Below are 19,041 nucleotides of genomic sequence, written 5' to 3' on the forward strand. Positions count from 1 at the left end.
GGGTACGTGTGATACACTACTGCAGTACTTCCAACGATATGTAGCAATTCTATAAGGAGTGTTCAAACAAAAAGGTACGAAACTTTGTAACAACTAAACCGTTTGGAATCTGCATATGCCACTTTGAAATAACGTGGGCATCTAGGAACGCAAATTTAGTGTCGTCACCTCCCCCAAAAAACTCAAAGCTGTGCCCTCAGCTGGCAAGGTTATGCTCACCGTCGTAGATCCGAGGTCGGATACTCATCGAATTCCTCGATTACGAAAAAGACATTAACAGTTACGTGTGTTGTGAGATACTCCGTAGCCTACGCAAGTCCATCAAGAGCAAACGGCCTTGGCTGCCCAGGGAAGTAGTGATTCTGCTCCTTGATAACACGCGTCCACACGTCTCCACGTTCACATAAAAGTGTAATGGCCAAGTTCAAGTGCGAGTAGCTTAAGCACCAGCTCTATAGCTCGGACATGTCACCCTGTCACTTCAATGTGCCTAGTTCGCTATTTTAAAAATAAAAGTTAAAAAATTTAAAAGGGAAGAGCTTCAACTCGGACGACGAATTGAAGGACACAGTGAAGGTCTGGCTCCTGTCACGGCCACAGAAATTCTGGGAACAGAGGATCCTTCGGCTCGTGAAACAGGTAGCAGGAGTAAAATACAGGGAGCGATAGGCTATTTATAACTTGTAGAGAAACCAGACGACAGAATCATGAGGGGCATGAAAGGAAAACAGTCGATGAGAAAAGAGTGAGACAGCCTATATCCGATTTTATTCAATCTGTACATTAAGCAATTAGTGAAGGAAAGCAAAGAAAATTTTTGTAAATCTGCCAGAGAGAGCAAAGGACTTGGAAGATCAGTTGACAGGATGGACATTGTCCTGAAAGAAGGATATAAGATGAACATCTAAAAAAGCAAAACAAGGAATTGGAGTGTAATCGAATTACATCACGTCATGCTGTGGGAGTTTGACTAGGTAACGAGACACTTAATGTAGTAGATGAGTTTTCCTATTTGGGCAGCAAAAAAAAATGATTGTGGCCAAAGTTCAGAAGATAAAAAATGCAGATTGGCAACGGCAATAAAAGTATTTTTGAAGTAGAGAAGTCTGTTAATATCGAGTATAGATTTAAGTGTTGGAAATTCTTTTCTGAAAGTATTTGTATGGAGTGGAGCCGCGTATGGAACTTAAACATGGACAGCAAACAGTTTAGACAAAGAGAGAATAGAAGCTTTGAAATGTGGTGCTGCAGAAGAATGCTGAAGACGGGTAGATCACGTAACTAAGGAGGAGGTTCTGAGTGGAACTGGGGAGAAAAGAAATTTGTGGTACAACCTCACAAGCAGAAGGAATCGGTTGATAGGACACATTCTGCCACATCACGAGATCACCAGTTTAGTACTGGACGAAAGTGTGGAGCGTAAAATTCGTAGAGGAAGACCAAGAGATGTATGCATTAACGAGATTCAGCAGGATGTAGATTGCGGTAGTTAGTAGAAGACGAAGAGGCTTACACAGAGCTACACAGAGTAGCGTGGAGAGCTGCATCAGTTTAGTACTGGACGAAAGTGTGGAGCGTAAAATTCGTAGAGGAAGACCAAGAGATGTATGCATTAACGAGATTCAGCAGGATGTAGATTGCGGTATAGAAGATGAAGAGGCTTACACAGGACAGAGTAGCGTGGAGAGCTGCATCAGACCACTATTCCGACTAAAGATGACAACAACAACAACATGGACCAAGTGGCCGTGGTGGTTTAGAGCACTAGACTCCGGCCCTAAAAAGGTCCTGGGTTCAATCCTGGATAGGGCGGGGCTATTTCCTCGTTCCACGACAACCGTAAGTTCACCCATTGTGCTATCAAAGTGAATTCCGGTGATCTCTGTTGAAAGGTCTTACCGCAATGGTAATACCGGTTCCCGTCAGTCCACAGAACTTAAGCGCTCTCGGGATGGCCCAGCACTTGAATGGTTGAATATCCGATCTATAGAGCGCTGTTGGCAAGTGGGTTGCAGTCAGCCCTTGTGAGTCAAACTGAGGAGCTACTTGATTGAGAAGTGGCGACTTCGGTGACGAAAATTGACAAAACGGCTGGCAGAGCGGTGTGCTGACCACATACCCCTCCATATCCGCATCCAGTGACGCCTGTGGGTGAGGATGACACGGCGGTCGGTCGGTACCGTTGGCCTTCATAACCTTTTTGGGTGGAGTTTAGTTTCAGATCTTCTCTGTTGGTAAAAAGTGGCTGGAGCGCTGGGCTCGCAACTCTCCTACTCTTAGTGCCACAGCGAAGGAAGGCTATGCTCTACGTGCAGTGACATCAGTAGACCGGTAACGGACCTTGGCCACAGCTTTTACCTGTTCTGAACAAAAAGTTATTTTGGATGATCAAGATAAATTGAACACACTCTATAGTAAATATTATTTGGCTTTTCACATCGTTAGCCTACTGTACATTAAAGTTTCTCCTCAGATGTATTTCGCTTTACTGATACGCCACCTATATCTACACCTACTCATATTCCACAAGCCACCTACTGACGTATGGTGGAGGGTGCTTCTGGTACTACTAACTGATCCCCCCTACCCTCTTGCACTCGGGAATGGCGCGTGGGAAGAATGGTTCTTGGTAAGACTCTGTACTGGCTCTAATTTCTCGAATTTTCTCTTTGTGATCATTACCCGAGATTATATGTGGGAAGAAAGTATATGTTTCCGACTCTTCCCCCAAAGTGGTGTCTCGAAATTTCAGTAATAAACCTCTCCGTGATGCAACGCCTCTCGTAATGTCTCCCAATGGAGTTTGTTGAGGATCTCGGTATCGCTGCCACGCTGCCTTAATGATCCCGTGACGAAACGCGCCGCTCTCCGTTGGATCTTCTCTATCTCTTCTATCAGTCATATTGACGAACAATACTAAAGAATCCGTCGACCAAGCGTCTTATAAGTCACTTCCTTCGTGGATGAGTTACATTTACTTAACATTCGTCCTGTGAATCTAAGTCTGGCATATGGTTTTCGTACTGTTTCTTTTGCTCAGTCATTCAATTTAAGGCCGCTCTGAATAGTTACTCCCAGAAATTTTACAGCGGTGATATTGTAAACAATTTGGCATGCATAATATTTTTTAACATTTCGATTAATAGAGAGTTAAGTCAGTTATGCTTACGGCTGTGACGTTTTCTAAGTGTTATTTTCGGTGGTTATTTCTTCTGTTCACATGTTTGGATGACAACCGATTCTTGTTTTCAGTTCCAACAGAAGTTTCAGCCAAAAAGCACTAGATATCATTTTAAGTAGTTCAGCTTTTCTGTTAAATATATTTGATTTTACTGTGTACTTCACTTTAATTTCGTAACAGAATTATACACTCCTGGAAATGGAAAAAAGAACACATTGACACTGGTGTGTCAGACCCACCATACTTGCTCCGGACACTGCGAGAGGGCTGTACAAGCAATGATCACACGCACGGCACAGTGGACACACCAGGAACCGCGGTGTTGGCCGTCGAATGGCGCTAGCTGCGCAGCATTTGTGCACCGCCGCCGTCAGTGTCAGCCAGTTTGCCGTGGCATACGGAGCTCCATCGCAGTCTTTAACACTGGTAGCATGCCGCGACAGCGTGGACGTGAACCGTATGTGCAGTTGACGGACTTTGAGCGAGGGAATATAGTGGGCATGCGGGAGGCCGGGTGGACGTACCGCCGAATTGCTCAACACGTGGGGCATGAGGTCTCCACAGTACATCGATGTTGTCGCCAGTGGTCGGCGGAAGGTGCACGTGGCCGTCGACCTGGGACCGGACCGCAGCGACGCACGGATGCACGCCAAGACCGTAGGATCCTACGCAGTGCCGTAGGGGACCGCACCGCCACTTCCCAGCAAATTAGGGACACTGTTGCTCCTGGGGTATCGGCGAGGACCATTCGCAACCGTCTCCATGAAGCTGGGCTACGGTCCTGCACACCGTTAGGCCGTCTTCCGCTCACGCCCCAACATCGTGCAGCCCGCCTCCAGTGGTGTCGCGACAGGCGTGAATGGAGGGACGAATGGAGACGTGTCATCTTCAGCGATGAGAGTCGCTTCTGCCTTGGTGCCAATGATGGTCGTATGCGTGTTTGGCGCCGTGCAGGTGAGCGCCACAATCAGGACTGCATACGACCGAGGCACACAGGGCCAACAAAATGGTTCAAATGGCTCTGAGCACTATGGGAGTCAACATCTTAGGTCATAAGTCCCCTAGAACTTAGAACTACTTAAACCTAACTAACCTAAGGACATCACACACACCCATGCCCGAGGCAGGATTCGAACCTGCGACCGTGGCAGTCCCGCGGTTCCGGACTGCACAGGGCCAACACCCGGCATCATGGTGTGGGGAGCGATCTCCTACACCGGCCGTACACCACTGGTGATCGTCGAGGGGACACTGAATAGTGCACGGTACATCCAAACCGTCATCGAACCCATCGTTCTACCATTCCTAGACCGGCAAGGGAACTTGCTGTTCCAACAGGACAATGCACGTCCGCATGTATCCCGTGCCACCCAACGTGCTCTAGAAGGTGTAAGTCAACTACCCTGGCCAGCAAGATCTCCGGATCTGTCCCCCATTGAGCATGTTTGAGACTGGATGAAGCGTCGTCTCACGCGGTCTGCACGTCCAGCACGAACGCTGGTCCAACTGAGGCGCCAGGTGGAAATGGCATGGCAAGCCGTTCCACAGGACTACATCCAGCACCTCTACGATCGTCTCCATGGGAGAATAGCAGCCTGCATTGCTGCGAAAGGTGGATGTACACTGTACTAGTGCCGACATTGTGCATGCTCTGTTGCCTGTGTCTATGTGCCTGTGGTTCTGTCAGTGTGATTATGTGATGTATCTGACCCCAGGAATGTGTCAATAGAGTTTCCACTTCCTGGGACAATGAATTCACGGTGTTCTTATTTCAATTTCCAGGAGTGTAGATGATTTAACACAAGTTCGGTTGATGCAGGACTTGTGTTGCAGTTAGTACTGTGTTGCATGTCCTTTCGTTTTTGATGTGTTTTGTGGCTACTGCTGACTTCGCGAATGTCGTGATTATATGCTCACTTTCAAATTCTTTTCTCACTCTCTCTTTAACGAGAGAAGTGGTGTTAGGGGCAGCTGTGTAGACATATGGGGAGTCGCGTCGTTGTTGGAGAAGGAGAGGAGAGTCAAAAAGTGGTTGCAAGACAGTCTAAAGCGGTCAAGTTAGCAACAACTATCAGAACGATATGAAGACTACAATGAAAATATCTGCAAACAATATATGTAAAGAAATCCTACTTATGAATTTAGATAACATAATCAAGACAAAAAATACAAAACATATACAACAATCACCAAACCATGTAGGAATAGACGCTGACATACAAATCATAAGGCAAGCAGCAAGAAAAATCTCCTCGCCCTACAAGGTAACTGAAACACTCATATGACAATATGAGAAAAGAAAAAGTTCCTCAACGGTCACACCAAGCTACCAAACCACACACTACTTCAGTTAATGGAACGTGTACTATAATATAAAATACAACTACAGGATCCAATTTCTCTTCTTATCACATCCCACCTACCTTCTTTTTCCCCCACTCACCCCTCTTACAACTAGTTTTAAATATCCCCCTCCGTCTCCAGCTCTTCCCTCTCATTCCTCACTGAGCCAGGCTGCCTCCACTAACACCACTCCTTTAAATTTGCAGACATTGATTGCAACAGCACACACACACACACACACACACACAGTGCACGCCCGCGACACTGTTTTTTTAATCTTAATAGTATATCTGATCACGGACGTGGTTGCAACGTTTGTATGAGTAAAGCCATATTAAGTGGTCTAGGTGGTTCTATCCACAAAAATCCACAATAATCGCAGACTCATTCACGAAATTTATTTCCTTTATTAATGAAAAATACCAAGGAAGCTTAAGACCTTGTAGAAGCTGTGCAGAACAGATCATCACTTTAAAATTATCCATAGCATATTACAAGAAACGAAATAAACTTCTTGTAATAACCTTTGTGGACTTTAAAAAAGGATATGACTGTATCCATAGACCTCCAATGTTAAGAAATTTCGGGCTCCATACAAAATTAATCAAATTGATAGAACTCACCTTAACCAACACTGCATCAATAGTCAAGTTCAGGGGGGGAACTCTCTGAGCCATTCATCATAAAAACAGATTTAAGACAAGGAGATTGTTTGGCGCACCTGCTGTTCAACAGTGCTTTAGAATGCATGACGAGGGAATGGTACAAGATTAACCCACAGAACATCCAAATTGAAAGACCCAAAGCAACATAAGTTTAAATATTCTAGGATTTGCTGATGACCTTGCTTTCTTGTCCAACAGTATTCAGGAAACAAACCAACGAGTTATCTCACTACAGAAAATAGCACAGAAAATTGGTCTTGGAATATCCTTTCAAAAAACAGTCATCATGTAAACTGACCCACAACCCATAAACTAAATTGCCATAGGAAACCAAGAAATGAAAATTGTAGATAAATTTAAATATCTGGGAGAAATCATAGCACATAACCTTAATGAAAAGCCAACATGGCATAACAGAATAAACAAATTGACTAGAGCACAATATATCACCAAGAACACCTACAACAAAATGAGCCTGTCAATAGCAACAAAATTAAAACACTACAAAACAGTCACTCAAACAGAAATAACATACGCAAGTGAAACCATCTTCAAAACAACTAACACCGCACAAATAGACAAAATACTCAAAATAGAGAGAAGAATCATCAGAATGTGCATCAACAAATCGTACCAGAAAGATGGACACCGGAGAGTATCTACAAATGAAACAGTCTAGAAGGAAATAGAACCGGTAATGAGCACAGTCAGGAAGAAACGCATTTCGTTTTTCGGACATCTAACCAGAACACCAGAGGTCAGGATCACCAGGAGAATAATAGAAAAATTGTGGAATACTAAGTGCAACATTAAGTGGATTACTGAAATCAAGGAAGATATGGATGAGCTACAGATTACATTGGAAGAGCTAAGAAACAAAAGTGGCAAAATCAGGAAACTCACAGACAAACAAACCAGACTGCAAACGAGAATCAACAAACAGACAATTGAAAGGGTGATTTCCGATGAAGAAAGAAGGATGAGATCCGAGAGAATGAAGAAGTACTGGGCTGACAGGAAACTAAAAAATTCTTTGTATAAAGTTGGCTAGAGTGGTCCAATGAAGGCCATAAAATAATAATAATAATGAAGAATTATTCTCACTTTAATTGCACAGTATAGGATTCGCCGCCACCTTTCTAATTTTCACCTTGATATTTTGAAACAAAAGAGTTAATGCATTAATACTCACGCAAACACTTTCCAGCTCCAGCTGTTCTTCAAATGAATCTTTCAACTTAACTGTGAAGAAGGGAAGCGAATTATTAAAACCACAGAATACGAGAAACAACTTAATAATTTTTCTCAAAGAGGGAATGTATTACAGTCCTAAGAATTAGTTACCAAGATAGCCAGAGTTGGCTCCTGTCTGCTTCGGCCACCATCAGCTGCTTTGCTGCCCAAATAGCAAAACTCATCGATTACTTTCAGTGTCACATTTCCCAATCTAATTTTTTCATCATTACTTGATTTAATTCATATTTCATATCTTTGTGTCACTTTTGTTGCTATACTTGCTGAACTTAAGTAAATTAGAATCTATGTTTCTGCTCTGTAAAAAGCTGGTGTCTCCTTAACTGTACTGAACAGCTGTGAACCGCCTGATATGTGACAAGTTATTTGAGTACTTACACAATGTGCAGTGGGTGGTTATAATTAAAGTGCAACTGCTTACAGAGGTCCAGTGTGGGCTGCAATTATTGTAAGGCAGAGAAACTTGATACAAATTTTAATGCAGAACCGATTTATGCTGTAAAAAATTAATTCCGATGTTGGCCACAAGGTGCAGATCTGACGTCGTGCAGCATCTTGTCAACATATAGAAAAAATTGTGGAAGCAACGATTAATAATAAAATCAACATTATGCCTTTCTCACTTGTTTGGCCGTTCTACCCACGTCCCGTTCCTGATCCATTATATACGGAAACATTTCTATACGTTTTTCCTGCATTCAGAGCGCCGTATTTGCACCTACTGGGCAAAATTGGAACTAATGTTTTTCCAGCATAAATCAGTTCCGAATAACGCGGCAGAATATCTACCAAGTTGCGCTGCCATACGATAATTACAGCCCACACTAGAACTCTGTGAGCAGCTGCACTGCACTTATAATCACCGGTTCCGATTTGAGCGTATAAAAAGAGGCTAATGGAATATTTCTGAGAATAAAAACCTGTCCATGAGTTAGTTTGTGACTCTGAGCAGTTGCTGCCCGTCCTTCAGTAGCGGTCGGCGTTCACAAGGAAGAAGCGAGGGTACTTGCTCACGGTGAGTGGGTTTTCCGAGGGTGAGCTGCGATGTAAGAAGACAACTTCTAGAATAATTTTCAAACGAGATTTAAGTTAGGTATGTGGACGACCTCTCATGGTGGTACGTCTAAAATACTTGTTCCGACCGCTTCCAACGTCACCTCGAAATACACCTGCTCTCAAACTTTCATTTGCATAGACCGGTCTTTAAATGCAGAACACCTGACAGAACTATCTGATCAAAATTCTATGTAAATATACGCAAACGAGGGTCTAACACTACCTACGTACACCAGAACTGTTGAGACGAGAACTCACTTTCAAAACATGTGCCACTGACCTTTCTTGTCATTGCAAAATGCGTGATTAAAATATCTTGCAGTCCAGAGATGCTAGTTCTCACAATTTTCTCAATAGTTGTGAGAGCTTTCTTTTACTTTTTATGTATACATTTATTTACTCCCTTATATCTCACCACATAGTCTTCATTTTTTTACAGTAGCTTTACATAAAGTGGGTAACAAGAGGGTTAAATTTAGCATAAAACTCATCTCCGGACACGTTCTCTTTTTCCCGTTACATGCAAAATACCACAACACACAATCAAATCTCCTCCATTTTCGGAGCCACTGACTAGAGTATTACGTACGCCATGGTGGTCACCTGATGGCCCACGCCCTTTACAGGTTTGTTTACGTGCCATTCAGTTGAGTTTATGATCTGCCCAGAGAGGTTTGTCGTCTTTGTTTACACTGCACTACTGTCTGGTAGTAGTACTCGTAGTCATTCACAACAGTACAAAATGCTAGCTATACGTAAGTTTCATTTTTAGTTTGTTGCTGTTGACCATGGGGAACTACACGTTTGCGGAATACGTCGACATGTTACTAAATGGCGAAGCTCGGTACAATGGGAGACCCGTCCGTCAGTTATATGTGGAGCGTTTCCCACACCGCCAGACTCCTTCCGCACTCCCTCTTTGCTACGGTGTGACCTCTGAGACGGGTACATTCACCACCCGCAGGATCGACTGTGGTACTCTACTCGTGTTTGAACTAGTACCAGAAACATATCAGGAATACTGAATGTGGATCAGCATCCTGTCTGGCGTATTCTGCATCAACAGTACACCCAGAAGGTGCGGGTAATGCAGCCACAGGATTTTGCATCACGATCGCACATTGTAAGTGGTTCTTGTGCCAGACTTCTCACGGCGGATGTTTTCACAGTCGAAGCAAAGTTCATCAGGGAACGTGTTCTCAGTTTCCACAAAACTCGTAAATAGGCTGATGAAAACCCGCGTGGTGTGCGCTTCCGTGGGTTTCAGAAACGACAAGGTCTGAACATCTGGGCGGAAATTCTGAATGGACGTGCGACTGGGCCATTCCTTCTTCCACCGCATCTCACGGGTGCCGCGTACTTGCCATTTTTTGGCGGCGTGCTACATGGGCTCTTGGAAGATATGCCACTGAATTTATGTCAAATCATGTTTCAGCACGATGGCGCACCACCTCATTTTTCAAATAATTTTTGGGTAATAACAGATGGGTTACGGCGGTCCGATTGTTTGGCCTGCACATTCTCCCGGCTTGAACGGTCTGGACACTACCTGTGGGGTCACACGAAATCCTTGATTTGCGAGACACCCGTGGCATCCGAGGAAGACCTATTGGAGCGGGTTATGGCTGCGGCGGATACTGGAGAAGCAATCATTGGTGTCCGTGTGTACCAGACTATCGTACGTAGGTACCGTATCTGCAGTAACACCAGAGTTGTCATACCGAGCCAGGCTTGTAAATGGACCAAGACAACAAGCAACAGGAGTCAGACAATAACACGTGTGCTGGCATTCTACGTGTAGCGGAAAAACGGTGCGTTACCGGACATGAGTTCCTACGCTAAATTTAACCGTCTTGGATGCCCATTACCACTCAGTATCTGTAAAAGAAATTTTGTTGGACCCTGTGTGTGGACTATATGCACCGTTTAGTCACATTAAGATGGCAACGGCCTTGCCGCAGTGGCTACATCGGTTCCCGTGAGATCACCGAAGTTAAGCGCTGTCGGGCGTGGTCGGCACTTGGATGGGTAACCATTCAGGTCTCCATGCGCTGTTGCCATTTTTCGGGATGGACTCAGCATCATGATGCCAATTGAGGAGCTACTCGACCGAATAGCAGCGGCTCCGGTCAAAGAATACCATCGTAACGACCGCGAGAGCGGTGTGCTGACCCCACGCCCCTCATATCCGCATCCTCCACCGAGGATGACACGGCGGTCGGATGGTCCCGGTAGGCCACTCGTGGCCTGAAGACGGAGTGCTTTAGTCACATTAAAGTGGCCACCACTCATGTTCGACGTCAACGGGCGATAACCACTCACAGACGTCATGTGACAACACTAGTAGTTGAGGATATGAAGCGTGTTTGTGGGTTGGGTTGGGTTGTTTGTGGGCAGAGACCAAACTTCGAGGTCATCGGTCTCGTCGGATAAGGGAAGGAAGTCGGCCGTGCCCTTTCAAAGGGGCCACCCCGGCATTTGCCTGGAGCGATTTAGGGAAATCACGGAAAACCTAAATCAGGATGGCTGGACGCGGGATTGAACCGTCGTCCTCCCGAATTCGAGTCCAGTGTGCTAACCACTGCGCCACCTCGCTCGGTGCGTGTTTGTGGGATGCGACAATTTGTGCTGTTGTTGTGATGCGGAAACGGAGCGATTTATCTGACGTCCAAAAGGGCATGGACATTGGCTTTCGGGACAAGGAAGGAAGCGTTTCTGAAACGGCTATGTTTGTAAACTGTTCGTGCTCCGCTGTGGTTTAAGTATACAATGCGTAGTGAAATGGCGCTATCGAAAACTGGCGCCAAGGCAACTGTGGTGTACCACAGGCCATAGATGACACGGGAGAAAGAATGGCTGTGAAGATGTGTACGGACGAACAGACGTACAACTGGCGAGCAACTAATCGCCCAGATGAACCAAGATGCTATCAATAGTGTCTCCTCGAGAAGAGTTCAGCGAAAGTTGCTGCATACGTGTCACCGCAGCAGTTGCCTGGTTCATGCACCCAGGATGACTGCTGTTCATCGTCGAAGAAGGCTGGAATTTACACGCCTATACCACAACTGGAAGTCCACTGAGTTGTGAAAGGTCTAGTATTTTCAGATGAATCATATTTCACGCTCCATCGGACAGATGTCCGTTGCCATGTGTGTCGTGAAACATATGTAAGCTAACACCCTGTAACCTGGAAGGAATATTATGCTTTGGGTAACGTTTTCGTGGTATTCCCTGGGTGATCTAGTCATTCTGGTAGGCACCTTGGACCAACAGACGTATGCATCTATCCTTAGGGAACGAATAGAGAAAGAAATGCAAAAGGGAGATGAAGTGAACATTTGTTTCAGTTTCTGACAGAGATAAATGGCCATAAAAGTTAATTTTTGAGAGAACCTTATGAGGATTATATAAGGACGTGTTCCAGGTTTGCCGGCCGGAGTGGCCGAGCCGTTCTTAGCGCTGCAGACTGGAGCCGCGCGACCGCTACGGTCGCAGGTTCGAATCCTGCCTCGGGCATGGATGTGTGTGATGTCCTTAGGTTAACTAGGTTTAAGTAGTTCTAAGTTCTAGGGGACTGATGACCAAAGAAGTTAAGTCCCATAGTGCTCAGACCAATTTTTTTTTTTTTCCAGGTTTTGCTTAAACGCAACAGGGTTATTGACTTGAACGTAGAGTGCGTTTTACTTTGTTTCGAAGTCGGAATGCAGAAGTGGGAGAGTTTGAGAATGAGTTTATGAATGAGTACGTCTAGGATCCCAGGTAAGAAAGAAATTGTGTTTGGTTTGCGAAATGAGGTGATACGTGGTACTGAGGGGGATGCACATTGAGAAGGTGATGAAGTGCAGGAAGACGTGGTCTATGGTCGAGAAGTAACGTGTCTGGTCGCAACTATCCGAATAGATCATGAGGCACTTACATGGATAAATAGGAAGATGTTGCTTCAATGCGTACTTGCGTATTAGTTCTAGTCCTTATAGAGTGTTCACTAAGCGTGTGGTTATGGAAACTGGACCTCTTTCACCACCTCCACGTCAAGTTTTTACCAAATACTGAAAACGATAACTTTGAGTCATTGAAGGAAGTCAAGATAGCTGAAGAACGGGAAATAATTGCCTTGATTCATTATGATCGACCTTTAATGAACATGAATACGTTTGAACATTTAAAAAGTATCCGTGAAGTAGAGCAGCCATTGGATTGAGAGAACAAGCCATTACAATCAATCCAGTATGTTTTTCGTATTGTCCTTTGGCATTCTGCACAATGATGGTAAGAATACAATGAAAGTAAATGAGATCTGAAGTTGATTTTCAAGAAACTTGCATAGTGTAGATATCATTTAACCAAATATCAAATCTCTGTTTAAGGTGTATTAATTGATATTGACAAAGAAACTGCAACAATGATTGTTACTACTCAAATATGTTTTTATTTGTTACAACTCTTCACAAACTTTGTGTATGCCGCAATATAATCTACCAGATTTAGTGTATGAATGCTGTCTTCTTTTCTAAATCCTCTCACGTAATCCACAGTATCTTCTGAATCCACAATTTTTTCTGTAAATTTTTTCTTATTCTTTGCTTTTCCCTTTGTTGGCCTATAGGAGGTCGTTATGTCGTTTTTTCTCATGTAATTAATCAATTGGTCACAACGCTAAGATAAACAACAAAATTTTATTTCATCGTATGCTATGGAAACAGTTCTCTGACGTTCCAGAAGTACATTTCGAATTAAAGAATGAGAGAGCCCTTTCGCTTTGACGCAGCGAAAACCTGAATTACGAGACTTAAATTTCTACGTATGAAGTTGTTTCCATGTACATTTGCATTTCCGTTTTTCGTGTACAACCCCTGCTTTGTTTAGAAACGGTTGAACATTATAAAAAGTCGAAATAACTCAGTCTACAGTAGCAAGATTGGTGGCCAGTCTTCCATCTACTACGGAAAGAGTGTGTAATTTGGTGGTGTTTCGAATGCTGCCCGCTTCTCAGCTGAATAAGAATTTCCATCAGTCGTTACGCGCTGCAATAAATTTCTGAACTCAATAAATGATTGGGATTTCTTCCCACACTCTTACTGAGGAAATGTCGTCTCAATTTCCGTATACTTGTCAATTTCCGTTAAAAAAAATAAAAACGAGAAACCAGACACACAACATTCTCGTCTCTTATCAGGTTACCTTCCGTTAGGAAAGTGGTTGCACTCAGCGACTGTGATATGATTTATAAATTATAGAGCGCAGAAATCAGTCGTCCTTTTTTTTGCAAGTTTTATTTAGAAAATCCAGATTTTGGCTAGTGCCTAGCACTTTGAGTATTCAAAGAACTGTGACTGACGTCCGAACAACAAGGAACTGACATCCATCAAGACTAGAAAATAGTGCATTAATAATAGCTAGACACTATTCGAAACTTGGATTTGCCAAATAAAACCTGCAAAAAAAGGACGACTGATTGCTGCGTTCTATAATTTATAAATTCTCGTCACTGTTACCTTCTAAGTGGAACAGATGTGTGCAATAACAGTTCAACTCACCCCGCTTTTCCTGACATGAAATGTTGCTAAGTATCAAACAAGTGTCGCAAAACTTTCATAAATATGAAAAGATAATTTTTCATATATTTTTCACTACGTGATGTCGTCGTCGTCGTCCTCCTCCTTATGATGCACGACAAATAACAAATAGTAATTGAAAAGAACATTTATACACGAAATAATCATGTAACTTAATCGTATGACTTTAATAAGAAGTGGTTGTACTGTTGAGAAATTTTCTGTAAAGGCTGAGCAGCTGTTATATTACGTTACTTTCGGCGTTTTGGGGGAGCAGTTAATGTCTGACTAACATTTCTCGAGCAACTGCCAGAAATGTCGCTGTTACGTATTAATCTCGTGAATAAATTCTTACTAACAGCTTAAAAGTACGAGGATGCTGAACAAATTATGCAACACTTCTTTTTTCGTAGCCAGTTTCGATTGAACATATGCAATATTTTTTGTGGGACATCGTGGAATATTAGAATGAAATTTTCACTCTACAGCGGGGTGTCCGCTGATATGAAACTTCCTGGCAGATTAAACCTGTGTGCGGTACCTTTGCCTTTCGCGGGCAAGTGCTCCGCTATCTGAGCTACCAATGCACGTCTCACGCCCCGTCTTCACAGCTTTACTTCCGCCAGTACCTCGTCTCCTACCTTCCAAACTTCACAGAACCTCTCCTGCGAACCTTGCAGAACTAGCACTCCTGGAAGAAAGGATATTGCGGAGACGTGGCTTAGCCACAGCCTGGGGGATGTTTTCAGAATGAGATTTTCACTCTGCAGCGGAGTGTGCGCGGATATGAAATTTTCTGGCAGATTAAAACTGCAGTCTCGCGGTTCCAGACTGAAGCGCCTAGAACTGCTCCCACTGGTTTCATCTCCGCCTAACAGGCTTATCTATGAGGAATTGCTCACAATTTTTTTCGAACATTATCACAGACGATGAAACATTTTCTCCATCACCTTCAATCTGAAACAAAACAGCAATCCATGGAGTGGCACCGCACTATCTCGCTTTCGAAGGAAAAGTTCAAAGCCGCAACATCAGCCGGTACAGTCATGGCAACACTCTTCTGGGACTCTGAAGGAGTTATTCTGATGATATTCACCCCCATGGTGTGACTGAACACTATGGATTGTATTGAGCTAACCTCAGGAAACTGAAGAAACAACTTCATCGTCTTCGTCGCCACAAAAACGCTAACGAACTTTTCCTTCTCCATGACAACGCAAGGCCTCAAACAAGTCTGCGCACCCGAGCTCACAGAACTTCACTGGACTGTTCTCCCTCATCCACCAAACAGCACGGATTTCGTACCTTCCGACTTCCATCTGACAGGTGTAATGAAGGATTCACTCCGAGGGAAGCAGTGCGGAGGTGATTGGGATTGATGCAAAAAGGCGTTGGCCCCGACGTCGACCAGTAAGAGTGCCGCCATGCGGTCATGCAGGCCCCTGGCAGTGAGGGGGCAAAGGCCGTAGCACTGAACGGAGATTATCTTGAAAATCAGTGTTTGTAGCCAAAAGAATGGGGTATAACATACTGTATCGGAATCCTGAATAAAACCAACCTGCTTTCAGTAAAAAAATGTGTTACATTACCTACTGAACACCCCTCGAATTACACGCTGGCTACTAAAATTAGTCTACATAATTAAATTTGTAGCTGATTTGCGTGTATACAGAGTGCGAAATTTAGATCCTGTAGCAGCAACAATGGCTCTAACGCGACTGGTCTCGATTCGAACTAGCTTCGATGACCGATGTCATTCCATGGTGCTTCAGCTGTATGCCAGCATTCAAAATGGTAATGGCTGGCGAGTAGTGATGTGCCACTCTCTCGGCAACCCACGTCCATACGTTTTCAGTGGCAGAGAAAACTGGAGAATGTGCTGGCCAGCAACAGAAGTGCATTATCCGTCTCGAGGTAGGTGAGGAAAGCACGGGCAACGTGCGCTCTTGTGTTATTTTGCTGAAAGATAACGTCACCGGCATTAACACGCCAGAATTGCGACGGCTGCTGTCCAAATTTCCGGCTATGAGAACTATACGTGATCGTGATGTGTAACCAATGACAAACAGTACCTCCACGTCAGGTCTGAGGACGACACCGGGACTTGTCTGAAGAAATACCCCTGTGTTTGGTGTTCTCCTTGGGCACACTACAGTCGGTGCACCTCTCTCTGCGTCAAGGCAAGCTACACAAATGGTCGCTGTAGCTTTCGAGAAGTCGTCACACTGCACGTGTAGATACTTGTCTTGCAAAGAAGCCCATTTCCTCACGTGATATGGTTGTACATTCCTACACGACTGAGAGAACAATACGTCTGTCCTCTCGGACGCTAGTCGCGTGGGACTACTGCATGGCGTTATGAACCCCCTGAACACATCGAATCAATATGACAGTCGTGGGATTCCGACCAAGGCGAGCAGCAATAGCGAGGAACAACAAACAGCACTGTCGATGGATCATGATCATACCGCTATCGAGTTCCGACATGTGCCAGCAGTCGTCATTCTTCTAACAAGAAGAATGTAGACGGCGTTACCTCTACCTGCTTTGTGCAGTTGCGCTGAAATAGTAATCACTTGCCTATCCAACCATGTAGCTTCCTTGCTGCATGCCGCAATCATAGTGTCACAATGTTAATGACCAGGAGTGTAGCTGACTCATTTATGCGACTTCATGTGTATGTACGGTCTTCTAAGCCTAGTTTCAAAAACAATACTTCACCTTTTAGTGCCTTTTATAGTTAATTAAATTTTACGGGCTGTCAAGATGTTACAGTGATGAAAATATTGAAATAATCTATGATGAAATAAAAGAAATTATTACGATAGTTGACGGAGGCGTAAAGTTAATAGTGGTGGGGGACTGGAATTCTGTAGTATGAGAAGGACGAGAAGAGAAACTACTAGGACAACATGCACTGGTGGAAAGGTATGAAAGAGGAAGCCACCTGGTGGAATTTTGCTCAGAGAATTAATTATCGCTCTTACTCGGTTTAAGCACAGTTCAAAGAAGGGCGGGTCTTTTTGTACTATCGTGAAATAGTGGAGATAATGTCACAGACGTGATACGTGAATTGGAGTTGCAGGCATTAAAACAAAGGCGTTTTTCGTTGCGGCGGGTTCTTCTCATGAAATTTCAATCACCAGTTTTCTCCTCCGATTGCGAAAACATTCTGTTGGCACCCAACTACATAGGGAGAAATGATCATCACGATAAAATAAGAGAAATCAGGGCTCGCACAGAAAAATTTAAGTGCTCGTTTCCCACGCACCGTTCGAGAGTGAAACGGCAGACAGCTTCAAGGTGGCTCATTGAACCCTCTGCCAGGCACTTTCTTGTAAATAGCAGAGTAATCACGTAGTTGTAGATGTAGATTGAATAAACCTGCGAAAAAAATTTCCGATCCAGCCGGAAATCGAACTCGGGCCCTTAGGATTGACATTCTTTCGCGCTGACCACTCAGCTACGGGGGCGGACATTTAGATCATAAAAATTGTATATTTGATTTTCAATTTTAATTTTAATTATTCAACATTTTACGTTGGTTTGCCCATAATTTCAATATCTTTAGAGAAAAAAGAGGTGCTCATGCATGTGTGCACAATAATTCTCCAAGGAACAGACAGCAAAGAATGAAACTGAGCACCGCAATTAAAATATGTATTTATTTCACTTTGATTTGAGGGAAAATTACTTAACGTGGAATCAAGTGTACTGCATCGATTTATTCAGAGGTTTTTCGTGGTTCTGAATGGAACCTCTACTTTTAATATTGAATTATTGTATAAAAAGTCGTAAATAATGATTTCTCAGAGTCGGTAAGTGACGTAGATGTTTGGTATTTCCGTGGCAGGGTGTACTGAATTTATAAAAAGGCCGTCGCCTTATTGCTCATTCTCACTTGCTTGAACATACACTCCTGGAAATTGAAATAATAACACCGTGAATTCATTGTCCCAGGAAGGGGAAACTTTATTGACACATTCCTGGGGTCAGATACATCACATGATCACACTGACAGAACCACAGGCACATAGACACAGGCAACAGAGCATGCACAATGTCGGCACTAGTACAGTGTATATCCACCTTTCGCAGCAATGCAGGCTGCTATTCTCCCATGGAGACGATCGTAGAGATGCTGGATGTAGTCCTGTGGAACGGCTTGCCATGCCATTTCCACCTGGCGCCTCAGTTGGACCAGCGTTCGTGCTGGACGTGCAGACCGCGTGAGACGACGCTTCATCCAGTCCCAAACATGCTCAATGGGGGACAGATCCGGAGATCTTGCTGGCCAGGGTAGTTGACTTACACCTTCTAGAGCACGTTGGGTGGCACGGGATACATGCGGACGTGCATTGTCCTGTTGGAACAGCAAGTTCCCTTGCCGGTCTAGGAATGGTAGAACGATGGGTTCGATGACGGTTTGGACGTACCGTGCACTATTCAGTGTCCCCTCGATGATCACCAGTGGTGTACGGCCAGTGTAGGAGATCGCTCCCCACACCATGACGCCGGGTGTTGGCCCTGTGTGCCTCGGTCGTATGCAGTCCTGATTGTGGCGCTCACCTGCACGGCGCCAAACACGCATACGACCATCATTGGCACCAAGGCAGAAGCGACTCTCATCGCTGAAGACGACACGTCTCCATTCGTCCCTCCATTCACGCCTGTCGCGACACCACTGGAGGCGGGCTGCACGATGTTGGGGCGTGAGCGGAAGACGGCCTAACGGTGTGCGGGACCGTAGCCCAGCTTCATGGAGACGGTTGCGAATGGTCCTCGCCGATACCCCAGGAGCAACAGTGTCCCTAATTTGCTGGGAAGTGGCGGTGCGGTCCCCTACGGCACTGCGTAGGATTCTACGGTCTTGGCGTGCATCCGTGCGTCGCTGCGGTCCGGTCCCAGGTCGACGGGCACGTGCACCTTCCGCCGACCACTGGCGACAACATCGATGTACTGTGGAGACCTCACGCCCCACGTGTTG

At 44.6% G+C, this 19,041-nt stretch overlaps 1 protein-coding gene and 1 pseudogene across 1 annotated transcript in view; one reads left to right on the forward strand and one right to left on the reverse strand.

Moving 5' to 3' along the window:
• LOC124711192 (scavenger receptor class B member 1) overlaps positions 1–19,041 on the reverse strand; it is a 685,541-nt gene that overhangs the window by 290,936 nt on the left and 375,564 nt on the right. The gene's annotated exons all lie outside the window — the stretch shown is intronic.
• LOC124712847 lies at positions 10,442–10,559 on the forward strand (annotated as a pseudogene).

Source organism: Schistocerca piceifrons, chromosome 8 (assembly GCF_021461385.2).
Source record: "Schistocerca piceifrons isolate TAMUIC-IGC-003096 chromosome 8, iqSchPice1.1, whole genome shotgun sequence".
Taxonomy (NCBI): domain Eukaryota; kingdom Metazoa; phylum Arthropoda; class Insecta; order Orthoptera; family Acrididae; genus Schistocerca; species Schistocerca piceifrons.